The sequence below is a fragment of the Nicotiana tomentosiformis genome, chromosome 12, assembly GCF_000390325.3.
Source record: "Nicotiana tomentosiformis chromosome 12, ASM39032v3, whole genome shotgun sequence".
Lineage (NCBI taxonomy): Eukaryota > Viridiplantae > Streptophyta > Magnoliopsida > Solanales > Solanaceae > Nicotiana > Nicotiana tomentosiformis.
In genome coordinates this window covers 12,061,833-12,088,245 of record NC_090823.1, presented here as the reverse complement: position 1 = coordinate 12,088,245, position 26,413 = coordinate 12,061,833, and the positions used below count along the sequence as shown (strand labels likewise).

At 36.0% G+C, this 26,413-nt stretch overlaps 4 pseudogenes; all 4 read right to left on the bottom strand.

Annotated features, from left to right (window-relative positions):
- Positions 1 to 987: 987 nt before the first annotated feature.
- Positions 988 to 7,628, bottom strand: LOC138903515 (mitogen-activated protein kinase kinase kinase 20-like; annotated as a pseudogene).
- Positions 1,169 to 6,440, bottom strand: LOC138903630 (phosphoribulokinase, chloroplastic-like; annotated as a pseudogene).
- Positions 7,629 to 18,962: 11,334 nt separating the features above from the next.
- On the bottom strand, positions 18,963 to 25,598 carry LOC138903514 (mitogen-activated protein kinase kinase kinase 20-like; annotated as a pseudogene).
- On the bottom strand, positions 19,144 to 24,415 carry LOC138903629 (phosphoribulokinase, chloroplastic-like; annotated as a pseudogene).
- Positions 25,599 to 26,413: the final 815 nt, after the last annotated feature.

The window sequence follows — 26,413 nt, the reverse complement described above, 5'->3', positions numbered from 1 at the left end:
TGTGGTTACAAGATTCTTAGCAAACTCTAGCCTTCAATAGAGCATACTATAATCAGGTTATTCTTATCCAATTTAACCCCTGATAATTGAGGTACTTGAAAACTCTAATGATGATAATTCAGGTAAGTTCGCCGATTTATTTGATCAACTAATGTAGAAGCATACTTTCAGTCCTTATGGATTTGTAGGAGTATTTTTTGGTCTCTCTTTAATTTCCTTTTTGTTGTTAGGTACGTTGGACGACTTTTTGTAAAAGGAAGGACATGATCTTACTGTTACTACTTCTTATTGGACTTATTAATATCTCTGTTACATTTTCTTGATGATGATTTCAATACTTGAATACTTCATTTGGATAACCATTTTTGTAAAAATAATAAACATCTCAACTTGTAGGCTTAAAATCGAAAATCTAAAATATCCAAATGACTAGTCCAAAACCAAACTTAAAAAACCCGATCAAATCCGACATTATTTGGATAATGTTATTTTGTGGCTTGAATTATTTCCTTGTATTTTTAGGAAACTCATAATCCTTATAGGTTTAAGAAAACTCATTATCCTAAGAGATTTGGGAAAGAAAAACCTATAGTGCTTGTCAAATTGGGAAACATAACATAACTCTGCATACATTAAAACATAATGTAGTCACTGTTTAAAGAGCCTCTCTTTCTAGTTAACTGATTGATTCTATATATCATGATCTAAGAAAGAAGAATACCACATATATATAAATCTGCAAGATATGTTGAAATAAAAATGTACTCACTGTTAGCAAAACTTTCATGCAAAAAGCTTCCTTTTTGTACAGATTGTTCAATATTACAGAAAATATAAACACAAAATTGTTTTTGTTTAATACAAGGGGCTGCACCTGATCTCTCTTTTTTTCACAGGTTGCCTACGTACCCCAACTAATCTCCTATGGGGATCAAGCCCGAACGTAGTTCTTTACATTTGTATAATCATTCTAATCAAAATTGATAATTAGCATCCTTCTAGTAGCTTTCTTCTCTTGTTGGATCTGCAATTCAACAGCTTCATTGGTTTCAGCTTTGTACTACTGCAAAAATCATCAATTAATGGATCATTTTTTCCTGCAATTTCTATAAACAAAAGCGGGTTGAGTTCCTTTATCCTTGTTTGCTCACGAACAACAACATTATCATCAGATGAAAGAAATGGATGCTTTAATAGCATATCAGCAGTACATCGCGATCAAGTGACTTACTTATGCTTCATTACAGCTTCATTACATCTCTCCTTTTGCTTATCTATTGTACAGTATCTCAACATAGTTCCAACTAGAAACAAATACATAATGTCCCATTTTCTCATTCATAAGAAATCATCTAACCATGAAAAATGAAAACATGAAAGATGGGAAAAGTAGTTGAAGTAAAGTTTTGGGAAGAACCAAGGGATAAATTGATGATATTTTGATGCCTAGTTGTGAATACTTGTCGACGAATTTTAGGCCTTTGCAGCTACTGGTGCTGCAGCTTTGCTAGCAACGATTTGCTCGTAAAGGTCTCTGATCTTTAATCCGACGATTGTCTGGAAAAAACCTGTTCCATTGTTGCTGCCAGGGAAATCAGCATGTTTCAACATTTGTTGAGTAACTTCACCATAGAATTTGGTGGAGAGACTGCTCAAATGGCTTTCGACATAGATGAGTTCATCTAGTCTGTCAAATTGGCCATCCATTTCCAAGACAGATACCTATTTAACAACAAAAAACAGACAGTGAGAACATGTACTGAGTAATGAAACAGACAATTTTCAGGTTTACAGAAAGGTAACATTCTAGTTGTCTTTGAAGAACCATATTATATGATTGAGGGGTGACAAAAAACAAGCCTTGAGTCGTTGTCTAATTTCACATATGATCGCTGGTAAAAGTCACAATTTTTTTATTATATTAAAGTAACTGAATTTTACTCACTAACCCGAACTTTCACCTAATTGAGGGTTCGATTCATGTAAAGTCATCTTGATGAGGTTTTACCGTTATAGTGGGTAAATTTATTGTTATAGTAGGTAACATTAAGTTACTTTAATGTGAAAATAATAGTTGTGATTTTATTGTTACAACGAGTAAAGTTTAGCGACCTTAATAATATAGTAAAAACGTTTAGTTACTTTAATGTGACAAGAAAATTTTACGACTTTATTGTTATAGTGAATAAATTCAGTGACTATACATGAAACTAACCCCTTTTGATGATCTAGACATATTAAGTGAATCATTAATCTTTCAAGCAAAACTCAAACCTTGTTGCATTTTTTTTTGTCTTCTTGATATTATACATTATAATCAAGCATTGGGAGGTATATGGCTTGAATCCTTTAAAAATGCCACCCACCCATGTCGAGTCGAATTCTCCAATAATGCATCATATTTGGAAGACTCAACACACAGCCGACAATAATTTTTGAGGATCCGAGCAACACAAAAGGGAGCTAGATAGAGCAACATACCTCATTGCCAAAGTAGGTATCAGGACCATAGGAAAACTTGATGCCAGGGTAAGAACAAGTCAATTTCCTACCACATGGAATCCATGAAATAGTAGAGCCTTCATTATCAGTCTAACTCTCAAAATTTTGCCTTCATTATCATCAGGAATTAACTGAGTTGGGAGAACTTCAATAACTGCATCTGCATATTGTTTTTGTGGATCTGCACAAAAATATAACAAAAAAATTAATTACCCTTTAATTTCACTAATCTTATTAATCTTCATTTTCCAAAACAGATAAATTAAATTCAATTTTAAGGGAAATTAGTATATACCAATGTAAGCATCAAAATCTGGCTTCCTTGCTTCAATACTAGCCTTAATGCTTTCAAGACTGTGTCCTCTCTTAGCCATATCCCTCTGCATTAATTTTCAAGAAACAATTAGATCAAAAGTGAATTGTACATGTGTATTTGGTATGACAAGATCGAGTCATTTTTCATGGAAAATATTTTCCTCGAAAATCTTTAATAATAACAATAATAATAATAACAACAACAACAACAACAAATCAGAGATTTTATGACACCTTTTTGTATTAAAAATTGATAATAATATATCTAAGTACCAATAAGAACGATTGATATGAAGTTAAAAGTTAAGATAATCGTACAAAAAATGACTAACATCCGTAAGTCAGGGAAGTTATTTCCCCCATTTGATGGAAAATATTTTTTTGTAACTCAACACCCAAAAATGATTTTTTTCTCCGTCATACATCTTTTTTCCTCTATTTGTTTAATTTTTATAACATGTATTTTTGTTGACACCTTCCCTCTACAAGCATTGTTAATTAATCCACTTATCGGATGCCCGCCCTTTAGCTTTCCTCTTCTTTTAGTCGAGCATGCCCGCCCTTTAGCAAACATTGTGTTTAATTTTACATATATACAAAGGAGGCTTGTTATGTTATCTGTTCTTACTCTAATATATATATATATATATATATGATTCCAAGAAATAAAAGAATATAACATAACTCTGCATACATTAAAACAGAATGTGGCTAGTCACTGTTTAAAGAGTCTCTCTTTCTAGTTAACAGATTGATTCTATATATCATGATCTAAGAAAGAAGAATACAACATATATATAAATCTGCAAGATATGTTGAAATAAAAATGTACTCACGGTTAGCAAAAATCTGCCTTTTTATACAGATTGTTCAATACTACAGAAAATATAAACACAAAATTATTTTTGTTTAATACAAGGGGCTGCACCTGATCTCTCGTTTTCTCACAGGTTGCCTACGTACCCCGGGCTTAGCTCCTATGGGGATCAAGCCCTAACGTAGTTCTTTACATTACTATAATTCTTTACATTTGTATACTCATTCTAATCAAAACTGATAATCAACATCCTTCTAGTAGCTTTCTTCTTTTGTTGGATCTGCATATATTCATAGTATTTTGAGAGACTTCCAAATAATTTTTCGAATACGCTCCTAAGTCCAAAATCACCATACGGAGCTATTGGAATCATCAAAACTCCATTCCGGTATCGTTTACACATAAGTCGACATCCGGTCACTATTTTAACTTGAGCTTTAAACCTTGGAACTAAGTGTTCCAATTCATTCCAAAACCTCACCGGACCCGAACCAATCACCCCGGCGAGTCACATAACAACCGTAAAGCCTAAATCGAGCAGTAATTGTGGAAACATGATTGTAATATTCAAAACGAACGGCCGGGTTATTACATTCTCCCCCACTTAAACATACGTTCGTCCTCGACCGTGCCAGGAGTTGTTTCCAAGCCATCACATCACTATTCCACCTACCACGCACATACCTCGGGGTGATCCCATGACACCCTATCCCATATAGGCCTGACAATACCACGTAATTGAAGATCATTACTTCAACCTTAGACCATAAACCTTGTCTTCGCTTCGTGGTTTTATATTTTACTGTGTGGTAGAAACTTACCAATCTTAAATCTTGTTTTCTTACTCAACTAATATGAACCTTTTTTAACAGATAAAGGGCCTGAAGTTTGAAGAATTTTCCACAAAGATAGTTCCGAGCAAGTTGAAGCAGCTAGAATTGTTGAAGAACAAGGGAAATCTATTTTGTTTTATTAGGAGTTGTAGTCGTCATCTGTACAAACTACTATTTTACTTTCTCTTTAATTTTTTGTTTTCTTTAAGGAATTGAAAACAAGGATCATGCAATTTGGATGTAATATTATTGCCACTTTGATTAGTTCTCTATAATTAAAAAAGATGTTTTATGTCAATATTGACTTCATTCTTTGTATGATTTCGAATGCGTGTAATATAATTATTACTTATAATTTCACATTAGCGAAGGGAAATTTTGGTTTTTAAAAAGTATGTCGTTGAAAGTACATACAATTAACGAATGGAATTTCGGTCGCCAAATACTAACAACGACTGAAAATTAGTTACTGTTAGTGAAGTTTTAACGACTGGGACGACATATAACGATGGAAAAATCCCCTCGCTAATCTTGGTATAACGACTGGATTCCTTGCCATCGTTAAAAGAGTTTTTACGACGGAATCAAAATCCGGTCGTTTACCTTTAACGACGGAGGCACTAACGACCGGCGACGATCGGTTTTTATCCCATCGTAATTGACTGATAACGACCGAATTTGGAGTTTTAACGACCGAATTTCCCATCGCTAAAGACCTATTTTCCTGTAGTGACTACTGCGAATGAGAATCAGTCTCAAAATCACAAAACACGGCAAAGTTAATTCAGAAATATCCTTAAGCACAGTACAATTTACTTTGCCTAAGCATATATAGTACCACAGAATGCAGGGAATTTTCCTCCACCAAACATGACAGATAAACATGAGTATAAAACTCGTAGTTTACTCGCTAGTGTCATGACTCACTGGACGAGCCTTTCTATTTGTACCAGTTGAGTGCGTCTGCCCATATTTTTTAATTTGAAGGAATATAAATTCATGAATGCAACAAAAATAGCAATAAAACAGAAATGACTATATAAAAATCAACAAAAAAAATTAAAAAGCAGAGTATATTGTTACTAACTTGGTCAGCAGTGATCATTCAGTTGAAACGAGCGATGTCGTAGGCGAGACATGTGATTGTTGAGCAGCAAGGAATTCCTTTATTTTCTTCATTTCTTTCATCTCATCTTGTAAGGTAGACAAGCGATCATGTAAGGATTTGTTTTCCTCACTTAAAGATTTGTTTTTCTATCTAGTTGAACGTAGAGCGGACAGTAATTCAGCCTTTGAAGAAGTGCCACCTTTCAAGTCTTTCGCCATTACTCCACCCCCATATTTGGCATGCAAGTGTCCTCTCCATTTGTTCCATAACTCTTTCATCCATCCCAATATATGATCAATCATGTCAACACTCTCAAATTTATCCTACAATAATCAAAATATCCATTGAGTTAATGCATTACAAGATAAATAATGCACTGTTCAACTAATATGCAAGCACTAAATTTGAGAAACTGCTCCAGACTGTTAGTTATTGTTGCATGAATACAGCTAGAGAGCAAGACGGTACTGGAAAACTCCATTTGATAAAATCTTCAAAATACTAATTTCATTGGCAGTTCAATTTCAGATTCAGTCTTTTATCTTTTTCAGCTTGTGTAAGACAGAAGTCTGCTCTACTACTAACACTTCATCCAGTGCTTTGCTTATTTTTGCATCAACCTTGCCAAATACCTCTTTTGGACCAAGAATAAGCATTGACAAAATAAATTTTTCCTGTTTCATACACAACCAAGGCGGTAAATTATAAGGAATAAGAACCACAGGCCAAATGCTATATGAAGTTTTTGAATTCCGAAATGGCTGAAATCCATCACTAGCAAGTCCAAGTCGAACATTACTAATTAAGAAAATATAAACACAAAATTGTTTTTGTTTAATACAAGGGGCTGCACCTGATCTCTCATTTTCTCACAGGTTGCCTACGCACCCCGGGCTAAGCTCCTATGGGGATCAAGCCCAAACGTAGTTCTTTTACATTAGTATAATTCTTTACATTTGTAAATTTCTAATCAAAACTGATAATCAGCATCCTTCTAGCTAGTAGGTTTCTTCTTTTGTTGGATCTGCAATTCAACAACTTCATTGGTTTTAGCTTATCCATCTCCGTTGCAGAAATCGTCAATCAAAGGATTACTTTCACCAGCACAGATGTCGAATAAACAAAAACGGGTTAAGTTCCTTTTTCCTTGTCAGCTCACAAACAACAACATTATCATCAGATGAAAGAAATGGATGCTTTAATAGCATATCAGCAGTCCATCGCGATCTCTGCTCCTTAACAAGACACTTTTTTCAGAAAATCTTCAGCCTCTTTTGACAATCTTTTGTTCTGCAAATCCGGTGATCCCATTCCAATTTTGCACAATAGATAAACAACGTTGTCAGTTTCACTGCAATCCCACACTGTCTTCCCTGTAACCATCTCAAAGACAGTGCATCCGAAAGCCCAAATATCAGCTTCAGGTACGTACTCGTTATCAAGAACTGATTCTGGCGCCATGTACATAGGTGTTCCTTTGAGTCCATGCTTTCTTTTCTGACTCTTTACTCCTCCAACCTTCTTCGCGAACCCGAAATCAGCAATTTTGGCAACTTTATCAGTACCAACAAGAAGAATGTTATCTGGTTTAATGTCACGGTGAACAAAACCTCTTCCATGAATATGACTAAGCCCCAATAGAATCGATTTCGCGTACTGTTTTACCTCAAAATCTTGCAACCCTTGCCTTGAATTTTGACCAATCCGATCAGCTAAACTTCCGGCAGACGCGTACTCGAGCAACATGTTTTACAATATATATCTTCCCATCTTCTTCAGTAACATTAGCTCCGAAACATCGAATAACATGATCACAATCTTGAAACTCGTGTAGTAATTCTCTCTCTTTCTGTAACGACTTTGAACGCGAAAACAAGGCAGATTTTACTGCGATTGTCGACGGAATATCAATGGAGAAGTTTGTTGTTGTTGCTGAAGTGACTATACCAAAACTGCCTCTTCCGATGGTTTTGCCTCTCGTCCATATTATTTGATGATCGGTAATCGCCGCCATTGAATCAATTTTTTTCTTGCTCTCAATAGTAATTGATAACCTGGTTTTTGTTTTGTTTTGGTAACTTTCTGTTATTGCTATACTTACTTATATATAAGTAGGAGTTACCTAGTTTTCCTTTCCCTATTAACATATGATTACGTGTTTCTTGAGTTACAAGCTAGGTTTTTATTTTAGGGCCGAGAAACTAAAGTTGTAAAGTTTCCAAAATTTGTTTCTTTTCTCTTTTTCCTATATTGTAGTAATTTGTAACAAATGATTACCATTTTTCCAAGTAATCTTACTAATAGCTGTTAATTAATAGGTACAAATTTGATGAGAAGTTCACGTATCTATATAAGGAATCTTTCCAGAACACTCATACTTTAGGGCTATTTTTCGCCGATGAAGGAATTGAATTTTCTTTCTCATTTATGCTTTAGCTATGCAAAAAGAAAATAAATTTGGTCAAGTCTCAAGCACGAAACGGAAGATTGACAAGTCTAAGTAAGTAATTCGTGAAATTAGTATTCTTTGTTCTAGCTCTCCTAGGAATATTCTACCTTGCCAAAAAGAAAAAAGACACTATAAACAAAAAATATTGCTAGGGTATACTATAAACTATGCATTTTGTTATAGTATTTTTTATGAAATAATTATTTATTTATTTATTTATTCAATTCAATAAAATTTTATTTTAAATAGATCATGTATTTGTTGTGTGTGCTTTGCATATATAGTAGATGATTTAGTGTATATAATTGAGTTTATACAAGGAAGATTAAATCATCGGTTCTTATAAGTCATAAAGTTTATGGTCACAATTTATTGACAAAGTTGCACAAACCGCCGGAATGGCGTTGTAGCACAAGATTAAATATAATTTATCTTGATTATGAGAATGATTTAATTCCAACTTCTTGTACTTATACTCTAAATCTTGATATAATTATTATTAGTTGTGCATGTTATTTATTGTTTTGATTTATTAAAAGCAAGATTCTTTAACAAGCCTGGTAAATTGGACAATAGTAATATAGGGAGAAATTCAAAAATAGCCAGATTTACAAGTGGTCATTCAAAAATAGCTACAATTTCAAAAGTAATCGAAATTTAGCCACTTTTCATGTAAAGATAATACAGTGAAACTCCAGTATATTATACTGGAGGTCAGCATAAGTATACCCGAACTCCAGTATATTTATACTGGAGTTCCAGTATAATATACCGATCCAACATAATATGCTGAAAGTTCATACACAGTTGCTCCAATCTCCAGTATATTATACTGGAACTTTCCGCGTGTTGGAGTTCCAGTATAAAATGATAGAAGTTCATACACAGGTACATCGATCTCCAGTATATTATGCTGGAACTTTCCGTGTTACAGCAAAATAGTGACTAATTTTTAATGACTTTGCAAACGCTGCCTTTTTTTGAATGACCAGTCCAAAAACTGGCTAACCCGTGCTATTTTTACTAGTAATATACTTACATTGACAAAATAATAATTAGTTGATAGAATCCATATCTCGACTTTGAGATTGATAATATACTTACATTGAAAGTTTATAAATTTTTATGGATAAGCCCGCCCAGTGAATTTTGTATCCAGGGCATAAAATAGGCTAAGCAAATGTCTAAAGGTAGTAATCGATATATAAATTAAATTGTCAGTAATTTAAATTGATTGATTAATATCTGAATCTTAACACGAGGAGTGAAATGAGATTTTATGAAAGAATTTTGAAATTAAACTAAGGAGTACAATTACGAATTTTTAGTGAAATAATTCGCAATTTACTACGGTTGAAGTTAATTTCAAATTTTCGAAATTAATTTCATAATAGAAAGCCTTGTTAATTAAATTCTATGGTCCCTACTGTTTTGACCTTGTGCGTGTATATATACATGTGTTTTTCTGCCGCAGGGATGGCCGAATTTTTGGTGCTTTTTTTTCCTCAAATTTCGCTCATACTAAATTTATTCTTTCCGAATATTATTTGAGTAATACAGTAGAAGACTACGAGACGTTAGTAGATTGTGATCGTGTTGGTCATGGCATTTTGATTAAGCTGTTCTGGAATTGGAGGCTAACGTAAAAGACGTACTTAGTTCACGCTTCAAGAGGTAACTCGTGTAAACTCCATATGTGCTAATTGTTCAATTTACACGTGAATTCTATACTGAATTGCTTTGCGTTATATAATCCATCAGCTATGCGATTTCTCTAATATTCGTGAATTGTCTTTCGCAGCAGCTGTAGTTTTAACAACTGGTGTGATGAGAGAAGTGCTAGCTAAATTTTTGCTTCATGTTCCTATTCCTAGAGGAAATGACACTATATCTAAGTTTTGAGCCACTGTGCTAATGCAGATGATAAATATGTTACCGTCCAGCCTACATAAGAGAATGACAGCTTTTATAGAGAATGTCAATCTTCTTTTACTTTCTTAGTTACAATAACTCTTTTAGGAACCAATTGCTAAATTAACATTGCGTTTAATTTTGCATACAAAAGAGGCTTGCTGACAACTGTTGGCTGAACTTCCAATTGTTACGTCTCACAGTCTTAACACACACACACACACACACACACACACACACCAAAACCAAATCTAAAGGCCAAAGGGCATTAGGTGGACCTGGAGTTTCCAATATTTAGTTTACAGCTACATGTTTATTAAGTCAAGATCTTTGAAAACACCTTGGCATCTTGAAGATGATCAAATAAATCATCAATCCTCGGCAATGGATATTTGTTCTTGATGGTGACTTTGTTCAACTACCGATAATCTATACACATCCTCATCGATCCATCTTTCTTCTTCAAAAACAACATAGGTGCACCCAGGGCGAGACACTAGGTCTAATGAAGCCCTTATCAAGTAAATCTTGCAACTGCTCCTTCAATTCTTTCAACTCTGGCGGGGCCATGCAATATGGCGGAATGGAAATAGGCTGAGTGCCCGGAGCCAAATCAATGCAGAAATCAATATCCCTGTCGGGTGGCATCCCCGGTAGGTCTGCAGGAACCACCTCTGGAAACTCACGAACAACCTGCACCAAATCTATAGAAGGAACCTCTGCACTAGAATCGCGAACATAAGCCAAATAAGCTAGACACCGCTTCTCGACCATATGTCGAGCCTTCACATAAGAGATAACCCTGATGGCAGAATGGCCAAGATTCCTTCTCCACTCTAATCGAGGTAACCCCTGCAAGGCTAAGGTCACCGTCTTGGCGTGACAATCTAATATAGCATGATAAGGTGACAGCCAATCCATACCCAGTGTGACATCAAAATCAACCATGTCAAGAAGTAGAAGATTTGCACGAGTCTCAAGACTCCCAATGGTGACCACACACGAACGATAAACACGATCTACAACAATAGCATCTCCCACTGGTGTGGACACATACACAGGAGCACTAAAAGAATAATGGGGCACAACCAAATAAGAAGCAAAATAGGATGACACATAGGAGTAAGTAGATCCCGGATCAAATAGAACTGAAGCATCTCTACTGCAAACTGAAATAGTACATGTGATAACAGCGTCAGATGAGTCAGCCTCAGGCCTGGATAGGAAAGCATAACACCGGGGCTGGGCCCCACCACCCTGAACTATGTCCTTGGGACGGTCTCTAACTGGCTGGTCTCCACCTCTAACGACCTGACCTCTACCTCTAACAGTCTGGCCTCTACCTCTGGCTGCCTGACCCCTGCCTCTGGCTGGCTAAGCAGGTGGTGCATCAACTGGTGCCGGAACCATGGCACGAGAACTCTGATGTTGTGATCTGCCCATTGCTCGAGGGTAAAATCTAGCAATGTGCCTTGGATCACCACAAGTATAACATAACCTCGGCTGTTGTGACTGCTGGCCCTGAAACTGACCCTGTCGAAAATAACCACCCGATAACTCTGGAGTGGAGGTGCACTAATAGGAGCTGGTGGTGCACTGTAGTCTAGCTGGTCGAAATAATGCATCTGAGGGCCACGACCACCTGAGGCACCATGGGATGCCTGGAGCGCTGAATGAAATGGCATGGGAGGATGGCCTCTACCAAAAGTACCCCTGCCTCTAGATGAGGCACCGCTGAACTCACCGGAATGACGAGGTCTCTTGTCAGACCCGTGACCCGTCTGGCAACATTAGCAGCAGCCTGAAAAAGAAATCTCACTCCCAGCCTCCTAAGCCATCTGCAATCTGATATGCTGAGCAAGTCCATCAATAAACCTCCTCACCCTCTCTCTCTCTCGGTGGGAAGCAGAAGAATAGAATGACGGGCCAAATCCACAAAACGGGTCTCATACTGAGTAACAGTCATACTGCCCTACTGGAGACGCTTAAATTGATGGTGACGCTCCTCTCTCAATGTGATAGGCAGAAACTTCTCTATGAAGAGCTGAGAGAAATGGTCCCAAGTAAGAGCAGGCGACCCAGCTGGTCTGGTCAACAAGTAATCTCTACACCATTTCTTGGCGGAACCAGTCATCTGAAATATAGCAAAATCGACCCCATTGGTCTCCATTATACCCATGTTCCGTAGAACCTCATGACAGCTGTCAAGATACTCCTAGGAATCCTCTGGAGGAGCACCACTGAAGTGAATAGGAAAGAGCTTGATAAACCTGTCCAATCTCCATAAAGCCTCAGAAGACATAGCTGGCCCATCTCCGACCTGTGCCGCAATAACCGGCTGAACTAATTCGACTGGCTGAGCTACTGGAGCTTGATACTGGGGAGCTATCTGCTCTAGAGTGGGAATGGAAGGAGTCTGGGCTCCTCCTCCTGCCTGAGAGACTACTGGTGCCATAGGAAATGCTCCAATCTGGGCCACACTCTCCATAAGGCCCACCAAACGAACCAAAGCGTCCTAAAGTACTGGGGTAGCAATGAACCCCTCCGGAACCTGAGCTGGTCCGGCAGGAACAGTCTGGGCTGGAACCTCCTCGTCAAGCTCTATCTGAGGCTCCACTGTTAGGGATGCTGCTCGGACTCTAGGTTGAGCCCTGCCCCTGCCTCGGCCTCGACCTCTGCCCCGCGTAGGAGCCGCCACTGGAGGCTCTGGCTGCTGCTCAGCTGAGGAAACGGTACGTGTTCTCGCCATCTACGAGAGAATATGAGTAGAAGAGTTCAATCAGTATTGAGAAAGCAAAATCGCACGACGGAGAAGAATAGAAGTGAAACTTGTTCCTAAACTTCATAGCCTCTGGAAGATAAGCACAGACGTCTCCGTACCGATCCTCCAGACTCTACTAAGGATTTGAACGTAGTTGTAGTGCCTAAAAAAGGGAACAAACTTAGAATGTGTGTGGACTATAAGGATTTGAACAAATCATGCCCCAAAGATTCCTTTCCGCTGACGAACATCGATCGCATGATCGATGCCACGGCCGGCCACGAGATCCTCACTTTTCTCAATGCGTATTTCGGGTATAATCAGATCCAGATGAACCCGTAGGACCAGGAAAAAATTTCATTTGTCACCAAATATGGAACGTATTATTATAATGTGATGCCCTTCGGGCTAAAGAATGCAGGGGATACTTACCAACGCTTAGTAAATAAAATGTCCGAAGAACAAATAGGAAAATCAATGGAAGTTTATATTGATGACATGCTAGTTAAATCCCTACGCGTAGAGGATCATTTGACCCATTTGCAGGAAACGTTCAAAATTTTGTGCATGTTTGGTTTGGAGCCTAAGGGCTCGGGTGAGTTTCGGATAGGTTACAGGATGTTTTGGACTTTGAAAATCTGGTATTTTGCTGCAGCAGGTGTTCTAGCATGTTCTTCTTCGCGTTCGCGAAGGTACTCTCGCGAACGTGAAGAGTAAACTGGGCAGCTGGATTTTTCTTCTTCGCGAACACGAAGGCTTAGTCACGAACGTGAAGCGATGGGGGCATTAACCTTCGCGAACGCGACCATCTCCTCGCGAACGCATAGTGTTAGGCACACCTGGGGGAGGGTCGATCATTCCTTCAGCGCGAACGCGAGCTATGCCTCGCGAACGCGAAGGCTACGGGGGAAACCTTCGCGAACGCGAAAGCCACGGGCTGCTACGCATCGCGAACGTGACAGGCCCTTCGCGAACGTGAAGAAGGCCTGACCCCTGTGACTTAAAACAGAACCAAAAACGGGATTTTCCCCATTTTTCACAAACCCTCAATTATAACTCGGCTTAGGGGCGATTTCAAAGGGGTTTTTCACGATTTTGAACTGGGTAAGTATTCTTTATCATATAGTGATTGTATTTCACAAATCTATGTCTATATTCATCATTTATTTCGGATTTAGATGGAAGAAAGTGAAATTTTTGTAAAACTTTCCAAAAACGAAAATATAAGATTTGAAGGTCCATTTGGTATCGGAATTGGACAAATTTGGTATGGTTGAACTCGTATCGGAACAGGTGTTCGGATTTTGTGAGTGTTTTCGGGATTTGAGACGTGAGTCCCACTGCCGAATATTTTAATGAATTTTGGATTTTTATCCGAAAAATTTGTAAATTCATATGGAATTAATTCCTATGATTAGTATTGAATATATTGAATTGTTTGTGAATAGATTTGAAGCTTTTGGAGGCAAATTTAAAAGGAAAAGTTGTGGTTGAATAATTGATTGGAATTTACAAAGCGAGATAAGTGTCGGGGTTAACCTTGACTTGAGGGAATAGAACCCTTAAATTATTTGTTATGTGAACTGCATGTAAACGATGTATAGGCGAGGTGACGAGTGTCTATACGTTGTCAAATTAATTGTTTGCCTGCTTACTTGAAAATTCATAAATTAATTATTATAATTATTGTTTCTCTCTTATTCTTTGCAAATATAAATTCTTGAATTCCTGCATTAATTGTTACATACTATTTGAATTATGTGCCTTAATTGTTATTTGACATTTAGCATAATAAATATTAAACTGCCTATTTGCTCCCTGATTTCCATAATAATTTGCTATTTGTCATTGTTTGCTTTATAATTAAACCATAATTATTGTATGCTGGTTGTCTTGTAATTTTATATTAATTGTTACATTTATTAAAAAAAATTCTTCTATAAGAATTGATAAATGAAAATGTTGGAGGAGTGGGTTGCACGCCGCAACATGATTGATTATAATGAATATATTGAAGGATCGGGTTGCACGCCGCAACAGACTTATTAAAAGTCTATATTGGAGGATCGGATTGCACGCCGCAACAGACTTATTAAAAGTCAATATTGGAGGATCAGGTTGCATGCCGCAACAAACTTATTAAAAGTCAATATTGGAGGATCGGGTTGCACGGCGCAACAGACTTATTAAAAGTCAATATTTGAGAATCGGGTTGCACGCCGCAATAGACTTGTTAAAAAGTTAATATTGGAGGATCGGGTTGCACGCCGCAACAGACTTGATTAAAATGAATATGTTGGAGGAGCGGGTTGCACGCCGCAACAGAACTGAATGTGGATATATTGTGAGAGCGGGTTGCACGCTGTAACAGAAATAATGGAAATGATAATTGGTTATGACTGCTGAGTTGCCTTCAATTATTATAAATGAATTACCTGATTTATTTCTATTATTGTGATTGTTACTAATATTGCGTACAGGTTAATGTAAGTGAACCGCCTTAGCCTCATCACTACTTCGTCGAGGTTAGGCTTAGCACTTACCAGTACATGGGGTCGGTTGTACTGATACTACACTCTGCACTTCTTGTACAGATTTTGGAGTTGGTCCCAGCGGCGTACCATAGCCTTGCTCAGATTTCAGCTATCAGAGGAGACTTGAGGTATAATTACATGGTGTCCGCAGTTCTGAAGTCCCCATCTATTGTACTTTAGCTGTGTGTTTATTTCCAGACAGCTTTATTCTATTCAGACCTTTATTTGTATTTATTCTAGAAGCTCGTGCACTTGTGACACCAATTCTGGGATGGTATTTAGACACCGTTATTATTATGGATTATTTCAAAATTGCTTCCGCATTTGCTTCCTTGTTATTCATAAATTTAAAAATTATTTTAAAAATGGATAATGTTATTCTAACGTTGGCTTGCCTAGCAAGTGAAATGTTAGGCGCTGTCACGGTTCGGAGGTGGGAATTTCGGGTCGTGACACAATCACTTTCAGGTATCTTATAAATTTGGCAGTCCATGAAAAACTTTATATGCGTCTAATGGATGTTGTCACAGCCTATTTGTATGGCACATTAGACAGCGAAATTTATATGAAAATCCCTGAAGGGATCAAAGTTCCTGAAACTAATACAAGTTTTTCAGAAACTTGTTAAATAAAGCTTCAAAAATCCTTATATGGATTGAAACAATCAGGGCGAATATGGTATAATCGCCTGAGTGAGTATTTGCTGAAAGTAGGGTATAAGAATGATCCAATTTGTCCTTGTGTATTTATAAGAAGGTGTGGATCTGAATTTGTTATAATCGTTGTGTATGTTGATGATCTAAATATCATTGGAACTCCTGGGGAACCTCCAAAAGCAGTAGACTGTTTGAAGAAAGAGTTTGAAATGAAAGATCTTGGAAAGACAAAATTTTGTCTTGGTCTACAAATTGAGCATATGAAAGATGTAATTTTTGTCCATCAATCAACTTATACCAAAAAGATCCTAAAGCGTTTTTATATGGATAAAGCACATCCATTGAGTACCCCGATGGTTGTGAGATCACTTGATATAAATAAAGATCCATTTCGACCTCATGAAAATGATGGAGAGCTTCTTGGTGATGAAACTCAATTTCTTAGTGCAATTGGGGCAGTAATGTATCTTGTAAATAATACTCGCCCAGATATAACTTTTGCAGTAAGTTTATTAGCAAGATTTAGTTCCTTTCCAACAATAAAACACTCGAATGGGGTTAAGCATGTTTTTAGATACCTCCGAGGGACTATTGATATGGGATTATTTTATTCTTATGAATCTGATTCACAGTTGATTGGTTATGCAGATGCAGGCTATTTGTCTGACCCACATAAAGTCCGATCTCAAACAGGCTATCTATTTACTTATGGGGGTACAGCTATTCCATGGTGTTCAACAAAACAAACTTTAGCTGCTACATCTTCCAATCATGCAGTGATAATAACTATTCATGAAGCTAGTCGAGAATGTGTATGGTTGAGATCAATGACTCAACATATTCAACAATTGTGTGGTCTTTATTTAAAAACGAAGATTCCAACGATATTGTATGAAGACAATGTTGCTTGCATAGCTCAACTTAAAGGAGGATATATCAAAGGAGACAGAACAAAGCACATTTCACCAAAGTTCTTTTTCACACACGATCTTCAGCAAAATGGTGAGATAGATGTTCAACAAATCCGTTCAAGTGACAATCTAGCAGATTTATTCACTAAGGCATTGCCAACATCAACATTTGAGAAGCTGAGACATAAGATTGGAATGCGTCGTCTCCGAGATAGCAAATAAAGCTTTCATCAGGGGGAGTATAATACGCGTTGTACTCTTTTTTTCTTAACCAAGATTTTGTCCCAATTGGGTTTTCCTGGTAAGGTTTTTAATGAGGCAACACTCAATGCGTATTACAAGATATGTGTACTCTTTTTCCTTCACTAGGCTTTTTCCCACTGGGTTTTCCTAATAAGGTTTTAACGAGGCACATTATCTGTTATGAATACATTGAATTTGTGAATGTCCAACAACTCATCCATGAACCATTTTAGATATACACGAATATGTTTATTACATTCATTTAATATCCTGTAACTCTCAAGTAAATTGTACACTATATATACGGTATTTCTAATTCTACAAAAGACATCAATAAGATAGACTTGAATACAACTTGATAGAAGAAAAATTTTATCTATATTTCTTGGCTTATATTACTATAATTTTATAATATTAATCGATAACTATATGATTCGTTTTCTTTAGTTTCACTTTTGTTATTGAGTTTATTGCACTGAGACACAAGTTGGAACTTTGTTAAAGCAATATGTATGATCTAATGTGTTTAAAAAGCCAGATCACAATTTGACGTGACTAATATTTTTTTTTTCTCCATTAGTGTTCCAAATAGATGAGGGTGATATAAATTGTCCTTTAATCACGTTTGTTGCTTTTCACAAATTGCAGAGTATTTCTTGCAAACAAGTATAGTTCTTTCAGCTTTTGTCGATATCCTGGAGGAAGAAAGAATTGGAAAGACAATTGTAAATCTTTGATGATTTAGTGGAGATTCGTCTTCTAATGCTATTTATTAGAAACATATGAATGAAAGAAGAAATGGACTTTACTTATGTCGAGTGTCCTCTACACGTTTCACTGTTTTGATGGGAAGATACATCTTTTTCCATTGGATATATATTCTATCAGAGCTATTCTTTGATATCGAATAGGCTCCATGTGCCACCAACAGCTTTTGTGGTTACAAGATTCTTAGCAAACTCTAGCCTTCAATAGAGCATACTATAATCAGGTTATTCTTATCCAATTTAACCCCTGATAATTGAGGTACTTGAAAACTCTAATGATGATAATTCAGGTAAGTTCGCCGATTTATTTGATCAACTAATGTAGAAGCATACTTTCAGTCCTTATGGATTTGTAGGAGTATTTTTTGGTCTCTCTTTAATTTCCTTTTTGTTGTTAGGTACGTTGGACGACTTTTTGTAAAAGGAAGGACATGATCTTACTGTTACTACTTCTTATTGGACTTATTAATATCTCTGTTACATTTTCTTGATGATGATTTCAATACTTGAATACTTCATTTGGATAACCATTTTTGTAAAAATAATAAACATCTCAACTTGTAGGCTTAAAATCGAAAATCTAAAATATCCAAATGACTAGTCCAAAACCAAACTTAAAAAACCCGATCAAATCCGACATTATTTGGATAATGTTATTTTGTGGCTTGAATTATTTCCTTGTATTTTTAGGAAACTCATAATCCTTATAGGTTTAAGAAAACTCATTATCCTAAGAGATTTGGGAAAGAAAAACCTATAGTGCTTGTCAAATTGGGAAACATAACATAACTCTGCATACATTAAAACATAATGTAGTCACTGTTTAAAGAGCCTCTCTTTCTAGTTAACTGATTGATTCTATATATCATGATCTAAGAAAGAAGAATACCACATATATATAAATCTGCAAGATATGTTGAAATAAAAATGTACTCACTGTTAGCAAAACTTTCATGCAAAAAGCTTCCTTTTTGTACAGATTGTTCAATATTACAGAAAATATAAACACAAAATTGTTTTTGTTTAATACAAGGGGCTGCACCTGATCTCTCTTTTTTTCACAGGTTGCCTACGTACCCCAACTAATCTCCTATGGGGATCAAGCCCGAACGTAGTTCTTTACATTTGTATAATCATTCTAATCAAAATTGATAATTAGCATCCTTCTAGTAGCTTTCTTCTCTTGTTGGATCTGCAATTCAACAGCTTCATTGGTTTCAGCTTTGTACTACTGCAAAAATCATCAATTAATGGATCATTTTTTCCTGCAATTTCTATAAACAAAAGCGGGTTGAGTTCCTTTATCCTTGTTTGCTCACGAACAACAACATTATCATCAGATGAAAGAAATGGATGCTTTAATAGCATATCAGCAGTACATCGCGATCAAGTGACTTACTTATGCTTCATTACAGCTTCATTACATCTCTCCTTTTGCTTATCTATTGTACAGTATCTCAACATAGTTCCAACTAGAAACAAATACATAATGTCCCATTTTCTCATTCATAAGAAATCATCTAACCATGAAAAATGAAAACATGAAAGATGGGAAAAGTAGTTGAAGTAAAGTTTTGGGAAGAACCAAGGGATAAATTGATGATATTTTGATGCCTAGTTGTGAATACTTGTCGACGAATTTTAGGCCTTTGCAGCTACTGGTGCTGCAGCTTTGCTAGCAACGATTTGCTCGTAAAGGTCTCTGATCTTTAATCCGACGATTGTCTGGAAAAAACCTGTTCCATTGTTGCTGCCAGGGAAATCAGCATGTTTCAACATTTGTTGAGTAACTTCACCATAGAATTTGGTGGAGAGACTGCTCAAATGGCTTTCGACATAGATGAGTTCATCTAGTCTGTCAAATTGGCCATCCATTTCCAAGACAGATACCTATTTAACAACAAAAAACAGACAGTGAGAACATGTACTGAGTAATGAAACAGACAATTTTCAGGTTTACAGAAAGGTAACATTCTAGTTGTCTTTGAAGAACCATATTATATGATTGAGGGGTGACAAAAAACAAGCCTTGAGTCGTTGTCTAATTTCACATATGATCGCTGGTAAAAGTCACAATTTTTTTATTATATTAAAGTAACTGAATTTTACTCACTAACCCGAACTTTCACCTAATTGAGGGTTCGATTCATGTAAAGTCATCTTGATGAGGTTTTACCGTTATAGTGGGTAAATTTATTGTTATAGTAGGTAACATTAAGTTACTTTAATGTGAAAATAATAGTTGTGATTTTATTGTTACAACGAGTAAAGTTTAGCGACCTTAATAATATAGTAAAAACGTTTAGTTACTTTAATGTGACAAGAAAATTTTACGACTTTATTGTTATAGTGAATAAATTCAGTGACTATACATGAAACTAACCCCTTTTGATGATCTAGACATATTAAGTGAATCATTAATCTTTCAAGCAAAACTCAAACCTTGTTGCATTTTTTTTTGTCTTCTTGATATTATACATTATAATCAAGCATTGGGAGGTATATGGCTTGAATCCTTTAAAAATGCCACCCACCCATGTCGAGTCGAATTCTCCAATAATGCATCATATTTGGAAGACTCAACACACAGCCGACAATAATTTTTGAGGATCCGAGCAACACAAAAGGGAGCTAGATAGAGCAACATACCTCATTGCCAAAGTAGGTATCAGGACCATAGGAAAACTTGATGCCAGGGTAAGAACAAGTCAATTTCCTACCACATGGAATCCATGAAATAGTAGAGCCTTCATTATCAGTCTAACTCTCAAAATTTTGCCTTCATTATCATCAGGAATTAACTGAGTTGGGAGAACTTCAATAACTGCATCTGCATATTGTTTTTGTGGATCTGCACAAAAATATAACAAAAAAATTAATTACCCTTTAATTTCACTAATCTTATTAATCTTCATTTTCCAAAACAGATAAATTAAATTCAATTTTAAGGGAAATTAGTATATACCAATGTAAGCATCAAAATCTGGCTTCCTTGCTTCAATACTAGCCTTAATGCTTTCAAGACTGTGTCCTCTCTTAGCCATATCCCTCTGCATTAATTTTCAAGAAACAATTAGATCAAAAGTGAATTGTACATGTGTATTTGGTATGACAAGATCGAGTCATTTTTCATGGAAAATATTTTCCTCGAAAATCTTTAATAATAACAATAATAATAATAACAACAACAACAACAACAAATCAGAGATTTTATGACACCTTTTTGTATTAAAAATTGATAATAATATATCTAAGTACCAATAAGAACGATTGATATGAAGTTAAAAGTTAAGATAATCGTACAAAAAATGACTAACATCCGTAAGTCAGGGAAGTTATTTCCCCCATTTGATGGAAAATATTTTTTTGTAACTCAACACCCAAAAATGATTTTTTTCTCCGTCATACATCTTTTTTCCTCTATTTGTTTAATTTTTATAACATGTATTTTTGTTGACACCTTCCCTCTACAAGCATTGTTAATTAATCCACTTATCGGATGCCCGCCCTTTAGCTTTCCTCTTCTTTTAGTCGAGCATGCCCGCCCTTTAGCAAACATTGTGTTTAATTTTACATATATACAAAGGAGGCTTGTTATGTTATCTGTTCTTACTCTAATATATATATATATATATATATGATTCCAAGAAATAAAAGAATATAACATAACTCTGCATACATTAAAACAGAATGTGGCTAGTCACTGTTTAAAGAGTCTCTCTTTCTAGTTAACAGATTGATTCTATATATCATGATCTAAGAAAGAAGAATACAACATATATATAAATCTGCAAGATATGTTGAAATAAAAATGTACTCACGGTTAGCAAAAATCTGCCTTTTTATACAGATTGTTCAATACTACAGAAAATATAAACACAAAATTATTTTTGTTTAATACAAGGGGCTGCACCTGATCTCTCGTTTTCTCACAGGTTGCCTACGTACCCCGGGCTTAGCTCCTATGGGGATCAAGCCCTAACGTAGTTCTTTACATTACTATAATTCTTTACATTTGTATACTCATTCTAATCAAAACTGATAATCAACATCCTTCTAGTAGCTTTCTTCTTTTGTTGGATCTGCATATATTCATAGTATTTTGAGAGACTTCCAAATAATTTTTCGAATACGCTCCTAAGTCCAAAATCACCATACGGAGCTATTGGAATCATCAAAACTCCATTCCGGTATCGTTTACACATAAGTCGACATCCGGTCACTATTTTAACTTGAGCTTTAAACCTTGGAACTAAGTGTTCCAATTCATTCCAAAACCTCACCGGACCCGAACCAATCACCCCGGCGAGTCACATAACAACCGTAAAGCCTAAATCGAGCAGTAATTGTGGAAACATGATTGTAATATTCAAAACGAACGGCCGGGTTATTACATTCTCCCCCACTTAAACATACGTTCGTCCTCGACCGTGCCAGGAGTTGTTTCCAAGCCATCACATCACTATTCCACCTACCACGCACATACCTCGGGGTGATCCCATGACACCCTATCCCATATAGGCCTGACAATACCACGTAATTGAAGATCATTACTTCAACCTTAGACCATAAACCTTGTCTTCGCTTCGTGGTTTTATATTTTACTGTGTGGTAGAAACTTACCAATCTTAAATCTTGTTTTCTTACTCAACTAATATGAACCTTTTTTAACAGATAAAGGGCCTGAAGTTTGAAGAATTTTCCACAAAGATAGTTCCGAGCAAGTTGAAGCAGCTAGAATTGTTGAAGAACAAGGGAAATCTATTTTGTTTTATTAGGAGTTGTAGTCGTCATCTGTACAAACTACTATTTTACTTTCTCTTTAATTTTTTGTTTTCTTTAAGGAATTGAAAACAAGGATCATGCAATTTGGATGTAATATTATTGCCACTTTGATTAGTTCTCTATAATTAAAAAAGATGTTTTATGTCAATATTGACTTCATTCTTTGTATGATTTCGAATGCGTGTAATATAATTATTACTTATAATTTCACATTAGCGAAGGGAAATTTTGGTTTTTAAAAAGTATGTCGTTGAAAGTACATACAATTAACGAATGGAATTTCGGTCGCCAAATACTAACAACGACTGAAAATTAGTTACTGTTAGTGAAGTTTTAACGACTGGGACGACATATAACGATGGAAAAATCCCCTCGCTAATCTTGGTATAACGACTGGATTCCTTGCCATCGTTAAAAGAGTTTTTACGACGGAATCAAAATCCGGTCGTTTACCTTTAACGACGGAGGCACTAACGACCGGCGACGATCGGTTTTTATCCCATCGTAATTGACTGATAACGACCGAATTTGGAGTTTTAACGACCGAATTTCCCATCGCTAAAGACCTATTTTCCTGTAGTGACTACTGCGAATGAGAATCAGTCTCAAAATCACAAAACACGGCAAAGTTAATTCAGAAATATCCTTAAGCACAGTACAATTTACTTTGCCTAAGCATATATAGTACCACAGAATGCAGGGAATTTTCCTCCACCAAACATGACAGATAAACATGAGTATAAAACTCGTAGTTTACTCGCTAGTGTCATGACTCACTGGACGAGCCTTTCTATTTGTACCAGTTGAGTGCGTCTGCCCATATTTTTTAATTTGAAGGAATATAAATTCATGAATGCAACAAAAATAGCAATAAAACAGAAATGACTATATAAAAATCAACAAAAAAAATTAAAAAGCAGAGTATATTGTTACTAACTTGGTCAGCAGTGATCATTCAGTTGAAACGAGCGATGTCGTAGGCGAGACATGTGATTGTTGAGCAGCAAGGAATTCCTTTATTTTCTTCATTTCTTTCATCTCATCTTGTAAGGTAGACAAGCGATCATGTAAGGATTTGTTTTCCTCACTTAAAGATTTGTTTTTCTATCTAGTTGAACGTAGAGCGGACAGTAATTCAGCCTTTGAAGAAGTGCCACCTTTCAAGTCTTTCGCCATTACTCCACCCCCATATTTGGCATGCAAGTGTCCTCTCCATTTGTTCCATAACTCTTTCATCCATCCCAATATATGATCAATCATGTCAACACTCTCAAATTTATCCTACAATAATCAAAATATCCATTGAGTTAATGCATTACAAGATAAATAATGCACTGTTCAACTAATATGCAAGCACTAAATTTGAGAAACTGCTCCAGACTGTTAGTTATTGTTGCATGAATACAGCTAGAGAGCAAGACGGTACTGGAAAACTCCATTTGATAAAATCTTCAAAATACTAATTTCATTGGCAGTTCAATTTCAGATTCAGTCTTTTATCTTTTTCAGCTTGTGTAAGACAGAAGTCTGCTCTACTACTAACACTTCATCCAGTGCTTTGCTTATTTTTGCATCAACCTTGCCAAATACCTCTTTTGGACCAAGAATAAGCATTGACAAAATAAATTTTTCCTGTTTCATACACAACCAAGGCGGTAAATTATAAGGAATAAGAACCACAGGCCAAATGCTATATGAAGTTTTTGAATTCCGAAATGGCTGAAATCCATCACTAGCAAGTCCAAGTCGAACATTACTAATTAAGAAAATATAAACACAAAATTGTTTTTGTTTAATACAAGGGGCTGCACCTGATCTCTCATTTTCTCACAGGTTGCCTACGCACCCCGGGCTAAGCTCCTATGGGGATCAAGCCCAAACGTAGTTCTTTTACATTAGTATAATTCTTTACATTTGTAAATTTCTAATCAAAACTGATAATCAGCATCCTTCTAGCTAGTAGGTTTCTTCTTTTGTTGGATCTGCAATTCAACAACTTCATTGGTTTTAGCTTATCCATCTCCGTTGCAGAAATCGTCAATCAAAGGATTACTTTCACCAGCACAGATGTCGAATAAACAAAAACGGGTTAAGTTCCTTTTTCCTTGTCAGCTCACAAACAACAACATTATCATCAGATGAAAGAAATGGATGCTTTAATAGCATATCAGCAGTCCATCGCGATCTCTGCTCCTTAACAAGACACTTTTTTCAGAAAATCTTCAGCCTCTTTTGACAATCTTTTGTTCTGCAAATCCGGTGATCCCATTCCAATTTTGCACAATAGATAAACAACGTTGTCAGTTTCACTGCAATCCCACACTGTCTTCCCTGTAACCATCTCAAAGACAGTGCATCCGAAAGCCCAAATATCAGCTTCAGGTACGTACTCGTTATCAAGAACTGATTCTGGCGCCATGTACATAGGTGTTCCTTTGAGTCCATGCTTTCTTTTCTGACTCTTTACTCCTCCAACCTTCTTCGCGAACCCGAAATCAGCAATTTTGGCAACTTTATCAGTACCAACAAGAAGAATGTTATCTGGTTTAATGTCACGGTGAACAAAACCTCTTCCATGAATATGACTAAGCCCCAATAGAATCGATTTCGCGTACTGTTTTACCTCAAAATCTTGCAACCCTTGCCTTGAATTTTGACCAATCCGATCAGCTAAACTTCCGGCAGACGCGTACTCGAGCAACATGTTTTACAATATATATCTTCCCATCTTCTTCAGTAACATTAGCTCCGAAACATCGAATAACATGATCACAATCTTGAAACTCGTGTAGTAATTCTCTCTCTTTCTGTAACGACTTTGAACGCGAAAACAAGGCAGATTTTACTGCGATTGTCGACGGAATATCAATGGAGAAGTTTGTTGTTGTTGCTGAAGTGACTATACCAAAACTGCCTCTTCCGATGGTTTTGCCTCTCGTCCATATTATTTGATGATCGGTAATCGCCGCCATTGAATCAATTTTTTTCTTGCTCTCAATAGTAATTGATAACCTGGTTTTTGTTTTGTTTTGGTAACTTTCTGTTATTGCTATACTTACTTATATATAAGTAGGAGTTACCTAGTTTTCCTTTCCCTATTAACATATGATTACGTGTTTCTTGAGTTACAAGCTAGGTTTTTATTTTAGGGCCGAGAAACTAAAGTTGTAAAGTTTCCAAAATTTGTTTCTTTTCTCTTTTTCCTATATTGTAGTAATTTGTAACAAATGATTACCATTTTTCCAAGTAATCTTACTAATAGCTGTTAATTAATAGGTACAAATTTGATGAGAAGTTCACGTATCTATATAAGGAATCTTTCCAGAACACTCATACTTTAGGGCTATTTTTCGCCGATGAAGGAATTGAATTTTCTTTCTCATTTATGCTTTAGCTATGCAAAAAGAAAATAAATTTGGTCAAGTCTCAAGCACGAAACGGAAGATTGACAAGTCTAAGTAAGTAATTCGTGAAATTAGTATTCTTTGTTCTAGCTCTCCTAGGAATATTCTACCTTGCCAAAAAGAAAAAAGACACTATAAACAAAAAATATTGCTAGGGTATACTATAAACTATGCATTTTGTTATAGTATTTTTTATGAAATAATTATTTATTTATTTATTTATTCAATTCAATAAAATTTTATTTTAAATAGATCATGTATTTGTTGTGTGTGCTTTGCATATATAGTAGATGATTTAGTGTATATAATTGAGTTTATACAAGGAAGATTAAATCATCGGTTCTTATAAGTCATAAAGTTTATGGTCACAATTTATTGACAAAGTTGCACAAACCGCCGGAATGGCGTTGTAGCACA